General features: G+C 33.1%; 2 long non-coding RNA genes across 2 annotated transcripts; one reads left to right on the top strand and one right to left on the bottom strand.

Moving 5' to 3' along the window:
- On the top strand, positions 389-1,569 carry LOC108662887. The gene is made up of 2 exons (XR_001928743.1): positions 389-780; positions 1,341-1,569. It is a non-coding gene; the product is annotated as an uncharacterized LOC108662887 (long non-coding RNA).
- Positions 4,349-7,900, bottom strand: LOC108662867. The gene is made up of 3 exons (XR_001928712.1): positions 7,743-7,900; positions 7,515-7,607; positions 4,349-4,558 (listed from the first exon to the last, which is right to left on the bottom strand). It is a non-coding gene; the product is annotated as an uncharacterized LOC108662867 (long non-coding RNA).

Below are 9,734 nucleotides of genomic sequence, written 5' to 3'. Positions count from 1 at the left end.
TGCAAAAAGGAGGAAGTTAGTGGGAAATATGTGGGACCCCACCAAGTGAAAGTTGATAAAGAGAAAAAGAACAAAGAGTATTTAAGTGAAAGAAAACAATTGTTTGGCAAAGATAGCCCATGGTAAACAAAGTAAGGATGGTAATGTGATTTGAAAAGAAAAAGGTATAATCATAGCATGAAATTTTATTAGGTGATTAGGTGGCATTAAAAGGAAATGAAAATGAAATGCATAGAAATACATGTGGAATGAAATGCAAATGAAATAAACCAAAAGAGAATACCATGTGAACCAATGCATGGACAAGGCAATCTAACCAAAGGATAAAGGAATGGATAAGGAAACATTGCATGAACAAGCCACCAATGGAAAGTGGCATTAATAACAAAGTAAGGAATAGCATGGCATGACATGTGATTCAAAAAAAAAAAGGAAAAAAGAAGTGACTTTGGGCAATCCGCCCATGCATGAGAAAATAGGAAATGAAAGACATTTCAAGGCTTTTGCCTTGAGAGATCCACCCATAACAAAGTAAAAGAGAAAAGGAGAAAGGAGAAAGAAGAGAAGAAAAAGTTGAGTGAAAAGGCAAACTAAGTGAGGGTTTGGTTTTGTGGGATTTTAGAGTACTTGTGAGCTTATTTCTTGCTATTTTCCTATCATCAAGCTTCATTACTTCTAGGAATTCATTCTTTACTGAGAGATATGGGTTAGATCTCATGGTAGCTAAGAAATATCAAGATAAAAAGAACATGGATGATCCATGGGTTCAACTAAGTTATGGTAAGTAAAACTTTGATTTTGGTTATGAATTTCTTAAGGAAATGGGTTGGTAATTGTGTGAGAATGTTTGTGGCAACAGAGATCTACAATATTTGAAAGAAATAGATGCATGAATGTGGGTTATGTTAATGTTTGAAAGATTTGAGAGTTAATGTTTTTCTGTAGCTCCCCCATTTAATCGAAAGCTTTCAGTGCTTACTTGATGATCATGAGTTGGTTTATGTGGCTGTACATGTGGATTTTTACCTGTCACATATTTCAGGAGCATGCGTACTTATATACGGTTATTTGAATTTTATTGGAAAGTGATGTTTTCAATGATTAAAATTTGTTTTGCTACCCTTGTTTTTGGCATCGTTTTTCCAAGTGAAATATTGCATTATGATTTTACAGCTTTTTTTTTACAAGGCATTGCGATTTGATTTTTCTAAGATTATTATTCTTATTTCGCTTTTATCATTCAAATGATCTACCTTAAGCTTGTTTCCCATCTAGCCCTGCTCACGGAGCCAATGATCACTGAGTTTGTGAGACTGACCCCCTTATTTTCCCTTTTCTAGATAGTAATCGGCCTAGTGTGCAATCATCGGCACTTATGGTCCACCGCAGATAGGTTAAGGCATCTCATAGTACTTTATTTCGAGTCGCTCTGCTGCTAGAGGTCTTGTCATTTGTAATATATTTATTTACTGTAAATAGACACTAGTCTCAATGTGATTGTACAATTACAGATTATACATTTAGATGTAGTTTTACAATTATGTGGAATAAAGGTTGAACAATTTATAATGACGTTTGTTCAAATTACGTTATAAAAAGTTGTATGGCTCAAGTAACCTCATAGATTGATGGCATGAATACATAGTAATAACTAAGTTTCGATTCAGGCTTTTTCGGGACTTGACGGGTTCTCTCGCAAAACTCGGACGTCGGTAGCGATCGAAGAACAGTCATTACAATATTATCCCTCAATACTTCATCTGAATATTGTCTCTCTCTCTCTCTTAACTCAATTTAATAGATTAAATTGCTAACCTAGAGTCTTAAATTATTTACAAGTCTCTGTCAAAGTTTCTCATAAACATACCTCTCTCAATTAATTTACTATATGTCTATGCAAATTACATTGAAGAAATATTCATTAAATTTGTGCTCTAATTTAGGTTACGTATGGCTTATAAGTGTATGTCTACCCTATATGCAAATCAAACCACCTAATCAACTAAGTGTATTCGATCAAACACTATTCTATTCAAGGTCTGCCTAAATCTCTTTCGTCAAGGTTTAACCTAGGTTTCCAATTCAATCTAATTGGTGATCAGGCAATTAGAAGTATTAAGAACAGAATAAAATAAACAACTTAAATCCATCAAACATAAGCAAAAGAGAGATAAATAAATTAGACTACATGTTGAGTTCAATCATAATCTTAGATTAATGAATTAGTTCCCCATCAAGTCACACATCATCATCAAATAAAATTTAAACATTAAAAACAAAACCAAGAGAATAAGAGAATAAGAAAAAGATAGAAAATCTCAAGAATTGTATTCTTGATCTTTAAATCTCCTTGAATCCTTCAAATTCTTCTTAACTTCAATGGCTTTGTGGCTTGACTCTTAACTGTCAATCTAGTGTTTCATTTCATTTTTTTTCCTAAAAGTCCTCTAAAAAGTTGTTTTTATAGAGCTTTGAAATTAGGCAAAGTTGGGTGAAGAAAGAAGTCAATTTCAGTTGGGATTTCCTCATCAGACTATGTGGACTATGGCCTACTACCTTCAAAGCCACAACTTGGACCATTAAAATAGCATAAATTTTAATTGTTCTAGAACTACTACAGTACATCAATTTCGACAAGATTTTTGACCACTTTTTAGGTCGAACTGGGCGAAGTGGTAAACATGAAAGTTGTAGATTTTTCTCTTAGCTTTCCAATGGTCAAGAATCATCTCATTTGGAGCTCTGTAGAGAAAGTTATGGCTGAAATAACAAAACATGTATAATGCAAGTTTGCACCTTGAAATTGCTCTTTTTCTTTCATTAAAATTCTTCTTTCATCAAACACCTACAAAAGTACAAATAAATCAATAACAACCTATCTTAACCACATTAACACCAAATTAAGTATAAAATTAACTAAAATTAGATTGACTCACCTAAATTAACTAATTTAAAATAATTAAATAAAATCTACTAATTTATATGTATTACTACAAGAACTAAGCTAAATTTCTATCAAAATTAATCCCAAATAACTCTATATCACAGAGTTATCACACTCTCAAACTTTAGCTTTTGCTAGTCCTTGAGCAAAACATAGAAAAGAAACTAACTTACTAAAATCAAATTCAGTTAATGAGAACTAAAATAAATATAGTTACTACTACTACTACTACTACTAGAGATAAAGTGCACCAACTCAATGATTCCCTTTAATTTCCTCAAAAGTTTGTCTATAAATCATTAACCTAAGGATAAATATAGGCCTCATTTAAATTCATGTTTCAATTCTAATTCAAGAACATTCTCGAATGGATTTATGTGTGTGTGTGTAATCTTTTACCAAGAATATTAAGATATCCGGATCAGTTTATGCCAACACAAATTTCAAATTAGGACTAGATTCCATATGTTTATCTTTCATCTCTCTCTCCAATAATGTAGACTAATACAAAGCTAGGGATCAATAGGACTTTATAAAGGTTGTAATGTATGGCTAGGGTCAAGGAAGGATACAATATAATAATGAGGCTCAAATCACCCTAAGAACATAATTATTCTAAGACCTAACTATAAAGCTTTATTTTCCTTCTCCTAGTACACCTTTTCTTCCATATTTGAACTTTTCTTCATTCAACACAATTTTTTTTCACAATTTCACAATTTTACACCCCCAAACTTATTTTCTTTGTATTATAGGTAGTGGGGTGATTTTTAATATTTTGAACCTTTTTTTTCACATCAACATCACCTTTCCACCTTTTCAACATTTAACTCAATTTATATTTCCTAAAATAATATACATGCTCATGAGTGAGGGTTGTAAAATTGGAAAATTAATTTGAAGGCTATTCTCAATTATTATATAGTTAAACAAAGAAAAAGGAAATTAGGCTCCAAAGGGTATACTAGGGATAAAAATTTAACAAGGCTAGCTTTTTAGGCTCGAACGGTCCAAAGATAGCCTAAATCATCTCCCTAACAAAGTATTGCCTAAGATTTCACCTAAAGAGACAATCAAGCAAATTATAGAATTCATGACAATCTAAATTTCACATCAGTATAAACCTTCTCTAAATATTCATAATAATTCAAAGTAAAAGATATAGTGCTCAAAATTGTGAAATCACATCCTAACAATGATACTTAACAAAAGAATTTAGCATGAATCCAAACAAAAACTTTATTCACCAAAAGCAAAAAATTCAAAACAACTAGTTATCATCATTGGATAGAGAAATTATCGAGAAACAATTGGCACAACTTTACTCTGGAGTTTTAAGATTTGAACAAATAATCATAAATTATTTATAAAAATAAATATGCATACAAATAAAATTAAATCTAAAACTTTCACAGAATATTCATCATGAGAAAAATAAATTCACCCCCCCAAACTCAAACTAAACATTGTCCTTAATGTTAGATAAAATAAAGGAAAGATAAAGAATACTCCCTTGAAGATTGGATAAATCTGGTGAAGCTTTAATCCTACTCCTTGTTCTTATTATCATCTTCCTCATTCACTTCTAGAAGGAATTTTTTTTTTTAAATGTACCTACAAAAATTAAAAAGATTTTTAATAATTTAATAATTAAATAAAAATAAAGAAAATAAAAGAAACTAAGTTAGAGTGCTTGGGTTGCCTCCCAAGAAGTGTTTCTTTATAGTCACTAGCTTGACTATGGCACCCCCTTCTGCAATACTTTATATGACTTGAGACTTTCTTTATTAACCTTGACTGCTTTGGTAAGCCCATTATAAATCTCGATAACATTATAAGGATGAATCTTTGCCACCTTGAAAGTTTTCCCCCAATATGGTTTAAGATTCCATTGGTAAAAGATGGAGTTGTGAATCAGAAAATACTACTCGTTGTCTAACCATAAAACCAAGATAACTGGAAAGTGGTGGTGATTATGTCTTAAGAGTTGGCATCTGCTTCATTAAAGGTGGTAGACTAGGCTAACCTTTACCCTCATTAACTAAATCCACTTTATACCAACTGTCTGTATAGGGATACCGAGTTGCATTGAACAAATTAAATACCACCTCCTCCTCTCCAACTATGAAAGTTATTTTGCTATTCTTCACATCAATAATTGCTCCAACTGTAGCTAAGAATGGTCTTTCCAAAATAAAAGGAATTGCAACATCAACTTCAATCTCGAGCACAATGAAGTCCACCGAAATGTATAAATGCCTAACTTTAAGCAAAAGATCCTCTATAATCCCAACTGGGTGCGTGATTGTTCTGTCTACTAATTGCAAGGTAACTGTAGTAGATTGTATCTTTTGAAATCCAAGTTTTCTGGCAATAGACAAAGGCATTATTGAAACACTAGCACCTAAATCACACAAAGCTTTAGAAATTTTAAAACTACCTATAGTTCAAGGAATAGAAAAACTCCCTAGATCTTTAACCTTTTGTCACAACCCAAATTTCGGGCCATGACCAACGCATGGGCCTAATGGACATAGCCCACTAAGCCCAAGCAAGCCTATCTATATGACCTATTCATTATTTCCATCAAAAGTTGCTAAGATCACATTTCATAATTTCAATTCGAAATAACGCTAAACATTTCCAACTCATAGTGGCATTGCCAAACAAAATATACATATGTTGTCTAAAACATATATCTTAATAATTTACAACGGGTTTGTCTATACACCATAAAGGGATACTCGACTTCCACAGGGGAGACTCGGGTGAAAGTTCAGCTATTGAATGTCGAGATACCTACCAAGGATACAAATCTACGAGGAAACCTCGACCTAGTTACCAACTACCTCCTGATCTGAAAACATGAAGTTGAAAACGGTGAGTATAAACCCATTGAGTGAACAAAGGAAGGGAACAAGCAAACGATAAGGAAAGTTCAAAGAAATCATGACGTATTTATCTTCAAAACGATGCAATTTAGTTTAGTTCTTATTAAAACCCCTCATTAAACGCTTAATGAGTTAATCACTTGACGATAAAGGGTCCATGCACAACAAAGGATTTGAAGAATGAAAACTTTAATACCATTCAAGCAAGTCAAGTCAAGTAAAACGACGGGTCCTTGCTGCAACGGAAAGGCATTCTCGCCATAGAGGCATATAATATGGCATTCCTAGCTTGATTTCCATACAAATATTAATCAAGCCCTATGTTGGCCATCTAAATGAGTTCATATATATTAATTCTTAATACACAATATAATATGGCACTCTGTGCCTACACACATTATCCACAGTAGAAGGCTTTAACTAACTTAGCAAAGTGACCAAAATGGAGAACCTACCGAATGCTAAAATTGATCTATCGTTGGACGACCTTTACCACACAACTCTATGGCCTATTTATCTACACATGATATACAACTGGGTGAGCACTATAATACTCAGTGAATGGTACAAATAAACAAAATCATATGTGTTTATATAAAATACAAATACAAATTATATGCACCTTAAGTGCAATTAGATATTCTAGCAAACATCTCCAAAGAAAAGGCATATCATTATCCCTAAGTCTCCAATATGAGGGCATATCATCATCCTCAATGTCTCCAAAAATCATCATACATATCATTAGGCTCACCTTCGAAGCCGATCAAAGTTATTCAAATCATTCTCCATGTCATACTCTAGTCACCAGACTATCACATCAGAATCATATCACATTTATCTAAGCCTCTCCATAGCTATCTCACATTATATACAAATCAAATCAACGAGTGGTCCTCCCCTGGACATAATCAAATCACGCACAATGGCCAACCGATGGATAATCAGATCATGCTTAAGGCAAAACCACTAAAGGAGAAACAGATCACGTGTGTGCTAAAGTAACGGGTAGAGAACATGTCACATATAGCATTGAAACAGCTGACGGAGAATAGATCATTGACCGAAGTAATCTCCCAACGTCGGCATCACTCGAAGTAATCTCAACAGATGGCATCAAAGCATTACATGCAAGAATCATAGGCGGGATTAATGCCACCATCCCTACTTACCACCATCCCTACAAGCACATAAATAGTCACAGGGGGCTAGAAATCCACTCAGCCATAAATCAGATCAACGTCCGGAATTCATTCCTCGGATGGAAACTCAAATCCACAAATAAGGCCATTATGCCTTTATCATTCACAATTTCCTGACCAAACCTCAATTCACATTTGTCGAGCTTCAATCGTCTTAAGCTCAATTAGTTTACAAGAGCCTTTGAATCTCTAGGGAATCATTCAATCAAATCATCTCACATATCATTCACCTAGGGTAATCTACTCCTAGGGTTTCATCATAGCCTTTTGACATCATAGTCTAGGTACACACAGCATAAACCACCCATGAGGCTCACATCCCAATGCAATCACACACAATTCACATATATACAAATACACAAATATCATGCTCTAGCCTGGTTCATTTGCCTAGGCATACATATTTCATTCTAATACTAGTGTAGCACCTCTTTCATGCATCATGCAATACATGCATATTAAGCTAAACCCACTCACTGTGATAATAGGAGGCACTCCCTACCAAGCTTCAATCCTTAGCTTCCAATCGTCATCTAGCTTGCCAATTAGTTGATTTAACTCCGTTTGCCCCTTCAAACATATTAGATACTCAAAAGGTTAATTATTCCTGGCTTTCGAAAAATTTCAACTTTTCACACAATTAACTAAATCTTAGCAATCCAACTATTTAAGCTCAAATCTTTCATTAACGAGCTAAACCCATACCTCAAGAGTTAGATTGCATGATTCTTAGCTCCCAAATTCCTTAATCCAAGCCAAAGAGGGAAAAATTTTGGAGAAAAGTCAAATTCGAAGTTATTTACCGATTAAATTGGAAAATAATTGGTAAAAACATTAAATCTTACCTACATAATGGTTTCTTAAGCTCCAAATAGCTTCAAATCACTTCAAAAATCTGTTTAGGCTTTGGGGTTTTGGGTTTCTAGAGAGAAAAAGAGAGAAAGAGCTAAGAGAAAAAGTTAGGCAAAATGGCCCGAAATCCCTTTTTATTTTTTACCTTTCATCTCTAATGTATCAATACATTTTGACAATGTATCGATACATTTGCCTTAATTTTGAATGAATGTATCGATACATTAGGGTAATGTATAGGCACATTTCGGGCAGAATGGCCCTAAGTGCTTTCTGCTACAAATGTATTGATACGTTTGGATAATTTATCGATACATCTTCATATTTAGCCAAATCTATCGATACATTCTCTAATGTATCGACAGACTATGCTTCTTAGGGCCTTTGTTGTTCATCCTAGCATGCATGTATCGATACATTGGGGTATGCATCGATACCTTCACCCCTGTAAGTAGATCTATGTCACCCAAAAACTCCAAAAATCCAAGTTTAACACTCCAATATTATTCTTGGTCAATATTACACCTCAATACATTCACTTAAATTAATCTCATACATATAAATTCACAATCATGACATCAAACTTAGATTAAAACCTTAAACTATGAGATTTATCATGTTTTTCCTCAAAATTTACCTAAATGTCAATATGTACACTCTTAAACACTAGGCATACATATCATATCATCAAAGTCCTCAAGACTCCACATATTTCTTAAATCATTCTTAGTTTACATCAAAAATTGGGAGTGTTACATTTATTATGAAGAGGTATAATTTTACTTATTCAAATTTGCTTTTAATGCTTTTGATTGTCTAGCCAACAATGAACTAATTTGCTAATCTAATTGAGACTTGACAAATAGATTTTAGATTGGAATAAAGTATGAAGAGTATATGTTCACGTCACTTAGGTGATCTAATTCACAATTAGGTAAACATACGCTAATTACCATGCATAGCCAAATTAGAACACTAGCTTAATGAACCTTATTTAATTGATTTTTCATGATCAGGAACTCCCATCGAGCCCGTGACAACCGTCGTGACATCCCGATAGACATTCATTACCCGAAATGTCAATCGAAACCTCGCAAGGCTTAACATCAGTTTTTCTCACTTCCCCTATGAGTATTAGTTACTAAAATCATGTTTTGAGAGATTATAAACTATTTCCAATTCAAAACAATAGAAAAATAAATTTTTCCTTACAGGGGCATTTTGGTCATTTTTTTTTTAAAATCTCGAAATCTGCTAAAAACGTAGTAAGCGAGTACAAAACACATAATTCATAATCAAAAATGAGTTTTAAAGTCTAAAATCTTCATTCAAAACGAAATTTGCGATTATTTGGATATAATAAGAAAATAAAAAAAATATTAAGTAAAATATTCTATTTTCTTATAAAACAATATTTATAGAGTTATACGTAAATAATATTTGTAGCATAAAAGCTAAATAAATTCATACATATTGTAATACAGTAAGTCAGAGTATTTAATTTAATTTACAATAACAAGAGGGCCCCCGAATAAACAAAAGTAAAGAGGACTGTGAACCTATAGTTTGGAAAATACAGATCTAACGGTAGTCCTCGATGAGATCAGCTATCTACAGTTTATACCAAACCTGAAATGGATGGAAATGAGGGTGGTGAGATTATAAAATCCCAATGAGTAAACAGACATCATCATAAACATCTAGAGTTGAGTACACGGAGACAATAAAGTAAATCATCGTAAATTGGGTCACAATATTAGAACACATTTCATTCAAAATACGTAAAGAGGCTTATGAATCTCATAAAAACTAGGCTTGTGCCATAAATCCATTCTTAGGGACACC

This window comes from Theobroma cacao, chromosome 7, assembly GCF_000208745.1.
Source record: "Theobroma cacao cultivar B97-61/B2 chromosome 7, Criollo_cocoa_genome_V2, whole genome shotgun sequence".
NCBI classification, from domain to species: Eukaryota; Viridiplantae; Streptophyta; class Magnoliopsida; order Malvales; family Malvaceae; genus Theobroma; species Theobroma cacao.
This window is presented reverse-complemented; position numbering and strand designations above follow the sequence as displayed.